This window comes from Tachysurus vachellii, chromosome 13 (genome assembly GCF_030014155.1).
Source record: "Tachysurus vachellii isolate PV-2020 chromosome 13, HZAU_Pvac_v1, whole genome shotgun sequence".
Classification (NCBI taxonomy): Eukaryota; Metazoa; Chordata; class Actinopteri; order Siluriformes; family Bagridae; genus Tachysurus; species Tachysurus vachellii.
In genome coordinates, this window is record NC_083472.1 from 17,439,582 (window position 1) to 17,453,776 (window position 14,195).

A 14,195-nucleotide genomic window follows, 5' to 3' on the forward strand; every position below is an offset into this window, starting at 1 on the left:
TTGGAACAATGCAACAGCCTTACAGTTCTTAATGAGCATCCTCACATTCTGCATGATACCACTAATTTGAGAAATTTCCAGCACAAAGACATAATTAGACAAACTAATTAGACGCAGACTTTGTTGCACAGAGAGCCTCCGCAGTTCAAGCTATCCGCCTACCTGCTGTGTGCTAAAATAAGACGGAGCCATCAAGAACATGTACGCTAATTCCCTTCGACAAGAGCACCTTGGCATATGTGGAGAGACTACATTGTGTCAACGCACCTAGGGGACCAACCTCCTCCCTACCTCATACAAAAAAAGCTTCGATCTATGTACATAATACACAAGGCATAAAGTGAAATGTGTTGTCATATGGCCATATGTCGACCTAAAGAAGATGTGGAAATAGCCATTTCAAAGGAAGGAATTAAATTGGAATCGATAGCTAACTACAAGTCAAGCATGGACATTTAGGTCTCTGGAGGATTCATTATTCATTGCTAACACCCTGGAAAGGACAAAAAAATATAAAAGCCTCAGAACAAAAAGGGTTGCTGCTGGAGAGCCACAACCCAGAGTCCAGGGAGAATGGGGTGACACACAGGTGAAGGAAAAGTAATTGATTTAAAAAGTGACGGGGGAAGCCAGAGTCTCTGGAGGGATCTGGATCTCATCAGCATGGAAGTAGCAGGGGACCATGGCTGGACGAATGTTATAATAAAGCTTCAGTCTGTATTAGGTAGTCTGTAAAACGTGTGAAACCACTTCAAGGTCTGAATAAACGACTAACATGACTGAATGGCAACCACGTCGGTTCCACATGATTGAACTGAATAACGTTAACAGAGGTCATTTTCATACATATAACAAGCTCACACCTGAGAATCAAACCCACAATGCTCATGTATGTCAGCAGGCACATTACCACTGCACTATTTGTCCACACAGAATGTAATCATCAAAAATTTAATACCATAACTATAGTTTCCATCAGCGACAAACTCCTCATGAGAATTTATCACGTTCATCCTACATCTAGAACAAAGAAGCGTGTTTAAAATCATTTAGTATAAATCACGTTTTGTTTTGGTGAGAAACAAAATATTATTTCTTAATTGACACTTGACTATAATTACTTGACAACTCAATCCCACATCCAGGAAGCATCAAAATGGAAGTCGAATGAGCCATTTAGGAAATAATTTGTGTCAAAGATAGATTTATTTTGCTCTATGTAGCTTGCATTGACACAGTCAAATGCCACACCTACTAGCAGTGAGAAATGTTAATTATTTCCTTCAGTAGCACGTGAATCATGTAGTACAAATATGAATCATTTCTGATTGATCAAAAAACACCTTTTTGAAGCTGCAAACAATGAGGATAATGGGATTTCCTTTATTTTTGATATTATTCATCTGTTACTGCTTCCAAAAAAACAATCTGCCCACCCAAAAGAGGTGGCCCCGTCACTAATCGAGTGTGTGCGCTTGCCAGGTGCTAGGAGAAAACTCTGAATCCTGCCAAGCAAGGTTATCAGTCCATTGCAATAAACGGACTACATTCATTAACAGACCCTGGAGCTGAGGGGATCTTCCAAATCCCCAGAGCTCAATGTGTCTTCCCTCTCTTTCATGTGCTAAAGATTAAAGCTAAAGGCCATCTCCCTGTACTCACACACCCATTTTTACATCCTCTCCTGTCTCACATCTCTCTCTTTCTTGCTTAACTGCTACACAGGCACCAGGCTTTTTTACTTATTTTGCTGATGAACCGCTGAATTATGGGTCTTTCACTTCCTGCTAAAAGGGATATTAAAAAGGTGAGCGCTCTGTGCATCAGCCTTAATGCTTTCTATAAGCAGCTCACAAACAAGGAAAAGAAGGAGAGGGTGTTCTCTATTGGATCATTTCTCCACTGGATCGTTTCTTTAGGGGGTGGGAAGGGGCTGTTTTTCTACTCAGCCTTGTCCCATATGTGTTACTCCTGAATAAATGCCTGGAGGTGTTGAAACATGTCATACTGAGACTTGTCATCCGAAGGCAAGGACATACATCAAGACATGAGCGGAATATAAAATAATAATGTACACATCCCGTATGTATTTTCCTTTCTAGCAGTCATTTTGACATGGCATTTGTCTTTGCACAATTAATTAGTTTTGTGATGGTGCAGCCTAAAAAAAAACTACAGAAAAAAACAACAAACAGAATACAAGGTAACATACAGTAAGTAACCAACTAATAAATACGGTATTTGGAATTTCATATCCCACAGATTGATCAAGGACTTGCCTTGTGTGAAAAAGCAAATTAATTCTGACAGGAAAATTAATCGTCCGTGCCAAAGGATAACCTGATAAAACATTTTAATGGAATAATGAACGAGGTGGGCTGAGATCGATGTTTTAAGAAACTTTATGCTTCCGTTCTCCTCAGTAAAGGTAAGAAGAAATAGGAAAGAAATAAAATAATTATAATCAGACCGTACAGGCCTTGACAGTAAAACCCTGACAGGTCCCGATGTGGCGACGCATACTGATTTCATCCATGCTTTGCCAGGCCGCTCGAGGTTTCTGGAGAAGACAGTGTGTCGGCAAACAGGTGAAAGCTTTCTGAGCTTAATCTCGTTAATCACGCGCTCCCTGTCCCCATTTAAACACTCCAGCGAGAGAGTTTAGGGTGATAAAAAGGCTCGCCTTTCAAGAATCATGACTCATCCTTGTTCGCCGGAGAAATAAATTCATTTAGCGAGATTCCTCCCCCATGTTTGCATCCACGACATACATTACCATCTGCGCATCTGTGGCATGTATCAGAAAAATATTCCAACTAAAAAAAAATTAAAAAAAAACAAAACGACTAAATCTAACGGACCAAAATTAGCATAATGCATAATGTTAGCTCTCCTGTGCCAGTTTTAATGAGATATTTGCATGGTTGTGATATTTATGTTCTGATATTTAATTACAAGCAAAGTTTGGATATGTCCACATAGAGTGATTTTATGCGAATCCGACAAACCTTCCTCAAAAAGATCAGAACATCTCAAGATCATTGAAAAGCTTGACTTGCAAAGTGATGTGCAGAAGAAAAAATCTGAGCTAAACACCATGAATAAATCATACGTAAAACTACTACAATGTGCCTGACTGCTATAATGCAGAGTGCCCCCAATCTCTCTTTGGCCATACTGGAAAAACTTCAGAGCTGAAAACGCATGGAGGCAATAGAGCCTAAATACACCTAAAACACAACAGAATGAGATCTCTGTGTAATGTTCATTGAGAGCAGATTAGGATTTATCAACTTTATGTGCATACTCAAATGGAAGTTTACTGAAGCTGGGAAGAACTTGCAGGTTGCGTTTGACTTCGATAACCATAGCACAATAAATGCGTCACTTAAGGTTGATTTCAATTACATTTCTTTCAAGTGTACTAATAAATACATCTTCATAAAAATGTCTTCTTTCAAATCTTTCCACATTTGAAATGTTGTGACTAGTTAGAGCAGGAATCCATGTGAGACTTTTACCAAACACAATCAGGGCCAAGGCTGTAGCTCTGGTTAGCTAACTATGGCTGCAAAAATGCACAGCGGCCTTGACTACATGAAACAAAATACAGTACAGTGCATATTATGCTCCACAACAACTGTTATATAACCATTACTGGTCCAACACATGGCACAGAGGGTAGAATTGCAACTTCACAGCCTTTGAGTTCAATCCTGAGGGTTGCTGTTTCACATGTTCTCCACATGTCCAGATAGTTTTTCTCTGGTTTCCTCCAAGCACCTAAAACATGTCACACGGTGGACTGGCTATGCTGAGTTTGTGTATGGATCCATGCCCGTGTCTCATCCAGGGTGTATTCCCGCCTCACACCCAGGAATCGACTCTTGATCCACCAGAAATAAGTGCACACTGATCACCATGCACTCCGTCCAGGGTGTATCCTGCCTTGATGCCCAATGACGCCTGAGATAGGCACAGGCTCCCCGTTACCCGAGGTAGTTCGGATAAGCGGTAGAAGATGAATGAATGAATGAAATGATCACCATGCACTTACACCATATCGTTTCAGACAGAAAAGAAGACAATGACGGAGCAATACTAGCTGAATTGAGGAACCAATGCCAAAAACCTGCTTCTGAAATTCTCATATTTTTATCCATTAATAGTTATATCTAACTGAGGTGGAAAATCTACTGTATGGACCAAGTTAATTCTGAATTATCACTCTCATTATAAAAGCTGTAGAGAGTAGGTCTCTCTCTCTCTCTCTCTCTCTCTCTCTCTCTCTCTCTTTCTTCAGCTAAAAAGAAGGAAAAAATGCAGCTTGTTATATAACCGAGAACCATAAGTGAAAATCCTCTGTCCAGAAGCGTTCAAGGAAAGCTTAAAGGAGCAGCTTTAGATCAAAGTGCTGACACTGAAGTCTTGTCATATACATTAACCTAAATATTTCCTACAGTAAGTTTCAGTAGAACACCACTTACACATTTTAAATCCACCCATCCACCCGTTCTCTACACTGTTTATCCTACTGGGTCTCAGAGATCATGAAAACTATCCCAGGAGACTCTGGGCACATGGCAGGATGCCAGACTATTGCATTTACACACTAGAAGACAATTAAAAATTGTATAAAAAGTAAGTCTTTGGACTGGGACACATGACAGAGGCAGGAATCAAGCCATGGAAGTATGAGGGATATGTGCTAAAAACAAAGCCATTGTGCTTAAACATCTTTCACTGTTTAATAAAACGACACTTCATTCTAACAAATATATTTATTACTATTCTTCGATAAGGTGGAGAATTCTATCACTATAAAAACAATACTGCATTAATATAAACCTGTCATCTGTCTCGAAGAGAGAACTATAAAAAAGCTGCTGTTACAGAAAATCAATCAAAACTGTCCGACCAATCAGATTCAACAATTCAACAGCATAGAGCGATAACTGGTTATATGCAAGTGAACAGCTGTGTATAATTCCAAGCACAGGGTTTTTAATAAGTTTTAAATCCTATTAGAGTCTACCATTGATTTTGTGTTCAACACCTATTTCTGTGTTAATTTTGATGTTTGCGGTCGTTATCTTGCTGCAAGATCCATCAACAGACTGCCAAGTTCCTTCAGGCAAAGGTGATCAGGTTTGGATCTAAATTATCCTGGTACCTCTCTGAAAATCAAGGGGCAGATTGGCCATCTGGAGCACCAGGAGTTCTCCCAGTGGGCTGCTGGGCAAACTGGGCCGGCCTGGTGCTACACAAATATATATATATATATATATATATATATATATGTGTATATATATATATATATATATATATATATATATATATATATATATATATATATATATATATATATATATATTTGTGTGTGTGTATATTCATATATATGTATATTCATATATATGTACATTCATATATAATATGTCAGTAATGATAATATTGTCTCCTTTCTCTTCTGTGCAAGTGAGTCACCAGCATGGCCCATCTTGGTGGGGAACAGATAGATATTGCTGTTTGTCACCCTCAAAACCCTTCTAATCTACTCCCCCAACCCCCAACCCCTCCAAATATTAATCTGGTCTGCTCCATTGCCTATCTTGAAACACACCTTCTTTCACATCTACCTCACACAAACAGTGAGACTGATTTCCATGGATTGAAAGTGGAAGAAAAGACAAGGTAGAGCTGAAAATTTTAAGATGTTAGATGGTGTGAAATGTAAACTCTGCAGACATGATCATAGGTGAGTTTAATGTCAATGATGACAGAATGTGATTCAGATGTGGGTTCATGTTAGTGCTAAAAATAAAGTTTCAGTCCTGATCCAGCCGTACAGCTGAGTGGTGCAGTTCTCCTACACTGCTCCCAGATGATGCCCCTGACTAGCTCACATGCTGTCTGGAATGGTTTATATTATAGATCTTCTTTATTACACTGTTCTTCTGTTACTGTTTGCCACTTTTAAAAGGTGACTTGATATCTTTTCAGTGTTACTTCATATCAGCGGCCGTATGTTACGATGTGGTGTGTTTTGGAATGTAAACCACTACACACCCTAAAGCATTAATGAGCCAGAATCATATACGTGTGATTCTTCATATACACTTCATAAATTGTTCAATACATGCCACATTTACAGCTTTTCCACCTTTTTATCAATGTCCTAATTCTGCTTAACAATTCAGACTTCATAATCAACTTCTCTGTCTTTTTAATTGAAAGCTGTTTGATTTTCTTCATAGTGACACATGCAAGGAGTCCAGAAGGATATTACAGGAATGTCTACAATCTCATACTCGATTAAAGACAACTATATGGCTGTCAGAGCCTGAGAGCATACTTTTTAGCCTCAACAAAAAAAAACACCTTTATCAACAAGCTTAAGCATTATGATAAAAATATCAGTGTATATAGTAACATCATTATTCAGGTTTTTTTTGTTTTTTTTGGTTGTCGACACACAGCACTGTTTTTAACTTACTGGCCATTGACATCAAATTCTATAATAATCATTCAAATAAATTGTCACGCTTATGCCGAATTGCTATCTGGATTCTGTCAACTTCTTTGTCACGCTTCTCTTGATGTCGGGTTTTGTTTGCTGCTTTGCCTTCCATAGGCTTGCTCGTAGCTTGTGTGTTTTGCTATTTTGGATTGTACTCACTGTTTGTTGTTATTTTTTACACCGTACACAATAGAAGTCTGCACATCAATCGCCTCTGAGAATCCCTGACATAAATACTTCATATATTAGTAACAAAAAAAAACAGATTTAAAAAATCAGATTTCTTTCAAAATATGGCTCCTTTTTTAGCAACACCACTGCACAATAAAACCTAATGCTTCACGTTTATTTGTTTAAATAATTATTAAATACAAAAGTGAACAACTCTAACAGTCAGGTGTTTATTTAACATTACTCACAGGAAATAATTAGCATAATAAATTCAAGGTATTAGAGTAGAGTAAGTAGAGTCATTGGCTTTTATCTATAATGTCACTGAGTGCCTAATCGCTGTTATTTATTCATGGAATAAATGAACAAATAAAACTGTATTTGATATTACTTTATTTTAACACAGGACTGACTCATACGATAAACTCATAAACAAGTGATAAACTTCACCGTAAATCCAATCTCGGCATCTGCAACTTCCACCCAAACGATAAGTTTAATTATTTGCTCGACACTAAAATAATTTCGAGTTTAAACACGAACAATATGTGAGTGCCTTGCAGGAGCTGAACTGATTCATTAGCATGGCTAATTATATTTTGTGCATTTATTAGCACAGTAATAACGCATAAATTAATTAGGAATGTTAAAACTTGGAGAGAAAAAAATCTATCCTTTTCACAACATGTGTATGTAAAGGTTTTCGAGTGTGTGAGGCCGAGCTTAAAATCGGCATGTAAAAAATGATTGCTTAAATATTTAAGTGTAGTGCTTTCGACACTGTTGGCATTGAGGTGGTATTTTGCAAGCATAAAGAAACGAAATGATTCTTCAGTTCAGCTTTTGAAGAGCAGGAAGAACCTAGAGTAGTGCAAAAGGTACAAAAAAATGAACTGTAGTATTATGTTGAGTGTTGAGTGTTACATAATTATTAATAAGTGATGTATGTATTTCTGAATATGTCTCAAATATGTCCCAGGTTTATTCTGTGAGTTAAGAGCTGAAAGGAAAAACAAACTGGACACAACAAAGGCGATATTAATGAGACCAGTTTCTTTTTTATTCTTTTCATGATTCCATGAAATATACGCCAGCAGAAGTGTCATCACAGCATCTAAACAAATGAAATGCCCTCCTACTTCCTGCCTGCAGATTTCTGTTGAGTTGTAGCTATTCTGCGAGGACAAAACCACCTTTTTTCCATAAAAGAATGAGAAGTGCAGGAAACATCCTAACAACGTCCCTTTGCCCCTTCTCTGCTCCCCTCTGTTGCAAAAAGCGGCCTCTTTGGCCCCCGTGCCAAAGCCTGAAACAAGAGCTTTGCAGCATGAAGGGCCTGAGCGCACAAAGGAGCTCCTGTCATTCTCGAGTCCTGGGCAGGTCCCAGTTTTCTCTCTCACATGGGACCTGCCCATTGCTGATCCAAAGGGGATGAACCCCCCTATCTGAGTTGCACTCCCAATCCTTACAATGCCCTTTAAGGGGGACGTGCACTTACCACCTAGTCAAAGCCTGCTAACAAAGGCTAATTTTCTCCTTTTTGTAAGTTGTCAAAGAGGTGAACGGAAAAATAATTACAAACCATTTTCAAATCTACAGAACACAAGACGTGGCATCTAAACCAAGAAAAAAACACAACGTAACACGCTGACGAGAAATATGTCCGTAAGTTTTCACATGCTTATCACTCTCTTTGCCTTTCAGAGACATAATCCATGCCTCTGCACCTGCAATCATCCACAGCTGAGTCATTTCACCGCTAGCAATGGAGCGTCACATGATGGGGCCATAATTTCATCAAGGAGCTCTTGACCACAACTACTAAAGTAGAGTAATTTACATGCGGTGTAAAATCTGTGCACTACTCACACAGAGATGAAAATGCTGGCTTGACACTCAAAAAAGAAAAAGGCTCGAAAGTCACTCTGCCTAAATAGTGCTGCTTATCCAGTTGTAGACTAAACTTACTGCAGTCCTATTTATTTTATTGGAAAATAAAAGAATCGAGCTTTTCATGAAGAGACACCGGGTGGTATGTGAGGTGTTTAATAAGAGAGCTGTTGAATGTGAGGGATGTGAGGGGAAACTGCGGTATTTGCACGGTAGTCTGTGCCATGTGCACTCTGCTTGTCTGCTTGTCTGTAACGGCGTAAAGCTACGTCTCGACTGAAAGGAGCACTTACACTGCGGCAGCTGCTAGAACACTGAACAATGACCGACATGCAAGCTCAGTATCATCATTGTAATAATGCTTTTTACATTAAGCCTTGGTCAATCACAAACATGCTGTCTGTGTTTAAAAAAAAAAAAGAATTAAAAAAATCTACCATTCTGCTGCAGCTTGAATTAAAGTGTTCTAAAACCCAGCAAGAAGAAAAATGCTGAATATAAGAAAATAAGGAAGCAAGCACGAGTAAGTCTGGAAGGCAGAGTGCACGCGGATATGAAATGCAATCAAGACGTTGAGCAAAACTCCCCTGGATCTCACCTCTGTGTAATTACAGAACGCTTCAGAAGCCCTTGTAGGGGGGAGGGAGTGTTTAGGAGAGGGCACAAAGCTTATGTATTAGCATGGGGGGTTGAGGGTGCAATAGGGCTCTCATTTGTAATAGTGCATGAGACAGAAACCCTGTCAGGAAAGCCGTCGTCAGCATTTTTACCAACATCCGTGACCCACTTAAAAACGTTTTAGTGCTTGCCTACTCCTGACACAGCATGGGAGAGGCTGTATATCCAACACAGACACAATGGAATCAAAGAACAATGATGCTGTGTGTGAACCTATAGCCTGCGATGACATATGTCATATATCAGTGCTCATCAACTAGAAAACTGCAGTCTGGATATAGATCCAACAGTGGACTTTAATAAAATACTGAATCATGTATGAAAGAAAAAGTCATAGTTTTCTAAACATAAACCAGTACGGCTTCTGTAACAGATGCTCTGTTGTGCTTTGTCTAATCACGTATGTATTTATGTACATTACTGAGCTGAACATCTAGTCATCTAGTCTTGCTACAAGTCTGGAGACATGAGCTTACGAAGGGGAGAGTTTCTCTGAGTTGGCAACCATTTGTTCTCATCTGTGTGTCATCTGTTCAGGGTCTGTGGCACTAGTCAAAAATAGTAAAGTGAAATGTCACAACAAACCAAAAAATAATCACTTTAAATTGTTGTATTTCTAAAATTATAATAATCCTTAATGGTTAAGTGTTAAAAATGTACAATTGTCACATTTCAGTCATGCTTTTCAAGACCACGGTGTACAAGGAATTTGATATAACTGAACTATCACAGAAGTCGACTATCCCTGAACTATATGCTGGTTTTCACACTGGGCACGTTTACTAGGGTCCAATGTTGTGTCATTGTTCCCAGAAGCCCTTGCAGCTTTGGTCGGCTTTCTGACTCACTCGAACCCCAGTGAATTTGCATTCGTCTTATGTCATCACCAACGTGTACATGAAGATCACAACAAGACTCATAATATTTATTTTTTGATTGATTTATTATTTTGGTGCTGTTATGCATGGCAGAGCACCTCATCTCTTCTGTGCCAACAACGTTCCCCTGCCACTCACGGTTCACAAGTATTGTGGAAAATGATGTCATCATCGACTTAAACACGTGCAGGTTACTTTACTTACTGAAGAAGCGCGCAATACAAGCACCCAAGCAAAACACAACAGAACTCAGAGCACCTCCTACAGATAGTCTCAGGTTCAGTACTGCAGTGAGCTTTCCGGTCTGTATAACAGCTGTCACATTTGCAATTTTTCATGCAAAGCCTTCTCTGTTTCAGCTTAAATTACCAGCATAAAAGCCTTCTATGATACAAATCTGTATTTTCATTTATAAAAATATTTCAAGAAGAGCGTGTTTGCATAGTCAATACAAACAAGTGTGAGAAAGTATGGAAAATGCTCACCTGAATCTTGTTGGATATTTTTAGTTTGTAAGAATAGAAGATTAATCAATAAAAAATCATGTTTAAAAAAAGAAAAAAAAAGAGAAATGTTTGCAAATGCTCTAACAGAAAAGTGTTGTAAGACAATGCCACAGCAGTCTCTGAGAGTATTCAGCTGCCCTGTGACGTCGCATGTGCATCAGTTTGGCGGCTGGCATCATGCAACCATCACACTCTCTAGAAGCTAGTTGAATTAAAAGAACTAGCTAAAGGTTGGAAAATGATTAAAAGCTGGAAGAAACTAAAGCAAACAATTAAAAAAAAGAAAAACGTCTTGTGAAATTACTTGAGACAGAAGACGTGAATGTTAAGTTTTAATCCACAGCTTGAAACTGTTCCTAATTAAATTAACAACTTGATCCTATTTTTGAATGTTGCTATGATACAAATATACTGCTCCTGTGTAAATAGACTATGCTAAAGTGAATCGACAGCTTTTTGTTCTGAATGGGAATAAGCGAGTCATCACGTATGGGATAAAAAATGATGTTTTTGCTTTTATCTGAGTAATAAGAATTTTTTTTTCTTATTGCAACATATTTTTTTTTTTTCTTATTGCAACGTATAGCAGACTATAATGCAATGTCTTAGGCCAAGGTCTTTTGAACAACTTTCATTAACAGATAACGTACATCCTCAGCCGTGAGGACCCACATACAGCAAAATAAGGATGTGAGCTGTTCTGTTACAGAATGGGGAAAGAAAAACAAAACACAATGATAAAAGTATAATCGAAATAAGACATCCAGTATGAAGGAGCACATGAGGCACAGCATGTCTTCAAGAAGGCCCTAATTGGTACAGCAGGTCTATATTCAATAGTCTAATAAAAGACGCACAATCATTGCTAAAAGCCTACCCGCCATGCAGGGCTCGTCCAATGTATAGTATGTTTAATCAATATTAGCAGGAAATTTCACAAAGAATCAATGCTGAAGACTGAATTGAAGCCCCAAAAATGTTATCTTTATTATCGATCCAAGGCAACAAATAGATTTGATTATAACAAAAGTCTAGCTTTTGCTAAGGCATATCAACCAAAAATTGATGTAATGGTGAATCAGTGAGATGCTCTTGCTGGGTGCAGCGCCAGCCTTATTCTGTATTTACATAAGCGTGTTTCTCTCTTTTACACATTGTGCAGCACAGCCTAGTTCCTGGTTCAACCACCATTTGATTTTGCCATCTGGTCAACCTCTAAATGAATTCATATTCATAGCCACTGTCCAGACGAACATTGTTATGATGACCACAGTGAAAACAAACAAGTGCACATGACTAAATCCTGAGGAAAAAAAAGAAAGACTGTCCCATTGATGGACTTGTGAGTCAGCCTGTGAGAAAAACAGACAGAGAGTGATATAATACCAACTTCAGTATCACTTGATGCTGCATCCAATCCAAGGCCTTTTGCATAGTTTTAACACACACCGGAAAGTGTACAACACCATTTAGGACAAAGTAGTAGGTTTGGGATTTGTGATGTTGATCACTATTGCTGCCTAATCAGACATGTCCAAATGTAGTGGCCAGAAATCTGAATCACAGACAAAGCAAAAGACTTTTTTAAAAAAAGAGTCACATCTCTAATTCTAATAAGATTCTATTCCATATTTCTTCATCGTTTTAATTTATAAGATCTATGCTAAGAGAATCTGGATTGCAATGGAATATAAATGTTTCTGTGCTGCTCCAGTATAAAATCTCTTAAGGGCACAGATTGTCCTGGCAAAGCCTTGTCAAGTCATCCTACACACACGTACACACACATGCACACACTGCCTTTATTGCCCATTCATTCTGGGGTTTATTCAACTCTCATGCATGCAGTATATGATTTTCGCTCCTGGTCCACACGCAGCCCTTCTGTATGCCTGTGTTTATGGATGCGCGAGATCAAATGCACGCGTGTTTATGTCCGGGAGCGGAAGTGGAATGTAAGCGCGTGAAGTTGACAAGGTTTTTGTCCTCTTACCTCTGACTGAGATGTCGCTTCGCTTGGCAAAAATCAAAGCTCGGGCCGGTCGGATAAACGTTTTCCCCCTTCAGCACAACCACTTCTCCATGTTTTCTTCTCTTTTTTTCCGGGCCTCGGCTCGTAGCAGGTGGACGCGCCTCTCAGTGATGGAGACAGAACCTCGTTTCCCCCAAATCTCACTGCTCCATTTTAGAACAGAAGTCCGCGGTGGCGCGCGCGAGCCGAATCTTAAATCCCTCGATATTACAAGCCTCCCTCGTGCGTTCTCCTCGCCTTCTCTTCGTCTTCTACCGGGTGCTCGAGGCTGCTTCCATTGTCGTATCAAGTCGTCTCTCTCTCTCTCTCTCTCTCTCTCTCTCTCTCTGCAGCTGGACCTCTCCTCTCCTCCTCTTCCCTTCCTCTCCTCTCTCTCCCCCCACCTGCTCTGCTCGCACGCGCACTCGTTAACTCACCGTTCCTTCTTTGCCCCCTTACCGGTGTGGCTTACAAATAAAATAAATACAATTAGGTCACAACAGCTGACCAACATCAATTACCACAATAACAAGTGTAATAATAATAATAATAATAATAATAATAATAATAATAATAGAATACTACTACTATTACTACTACTACTTCTACTACTACTAATAATAATAATAATAGAATACTAATAATAATAATAATAATAATAATAATAATAATAATAATAGAATACTAATAATAATAATAATTCAGGGCGTTAGTGGTTAGTACTTATGCCATGTGCATGTGCTTCCTTGTTTCAAGGGTTTCCTCTGGGCGCTCCAGTTTCCTCCTCCAGTTCAAATATATGCATTGCAGGTTGAATAACATCTCTACATTATCTGTAGTGTGTGAATTGGTGTGTGAATGTGAGTGTGCCCTGCGATAGTTTGGCTTTCCATCCAGGGTGTCATCGGTACACTGTGTCCATGTTTCCAAGTGAAGACATCCCATGGAAAGGCATGGCATGACACGAGATAAGAAGAAGGACATGCTTCATAGATGAGCAGTCAGAGGAGAGTGATTTGAGCTGACAGGAAGGCTAAGGGTAACTCAAATAACCACTCTTTACAGTCGTGGTGAGCAGGAAAGCATAGCAGTAGCCAACACTGGGATCCAGTTCAGTGGGCCTTTCCATTATAAATTGATGAGGAATCCAGGTCTTTATCTTCAACATCTGCCTTAAACTCTAGTAAGACACAAGCTACCTAAAAAAAAGAATCCTCAATAAAACCTCCATTTTCCAACAATCAATTTCTATCAAACTGGCCATAACACAGTAAGTGGCACATTTCTGTACTTTCCTTACTAATTTTTGTAAGGGAGCTAGTTTTAATAAGGTTATCAATTCCCAGGACTGCATGAAACAAGCCGCACTGCCTTGTTCACAAGATTTTAGATTTCCATGTTCAACACCTTCGCCTAGCTATGTGAAATATATCTAAAAAAAGGATGTGCAATTTTTAATAGGACTGCTGCTTTGTTTGCTAATGGTCTTTCTTTGTACAATAATAGTTACTGACCATTTTCCTTCTCTTAAAATCACTCAAATG

At 38.9% G+C, this 14,195-nt stretch overlaps 1 protein-coding gene across 1 annotated transcript in view; it reads right to left on the minus strand.

Moving 5' to 3' along the window:
- nexmifb (neurite extension and migration factor b) overlaps positions 1–13,004 on the minus strand; it is a 52,918-nt gene extending 39,914 nt beyond the window's left edge. Inside the window, exon 1 of the mRNA XM_060885958.1 lies at positions 12,634–13,004. The gene's annotated coding sequence lies outside the window, so the exon portion shown is untranslated. The remainder of the gene's footprint in view (positions 1–12,633) is intronic.
- Positions 13,005–14,195: the final 1,191 nt, after the last annotated feature.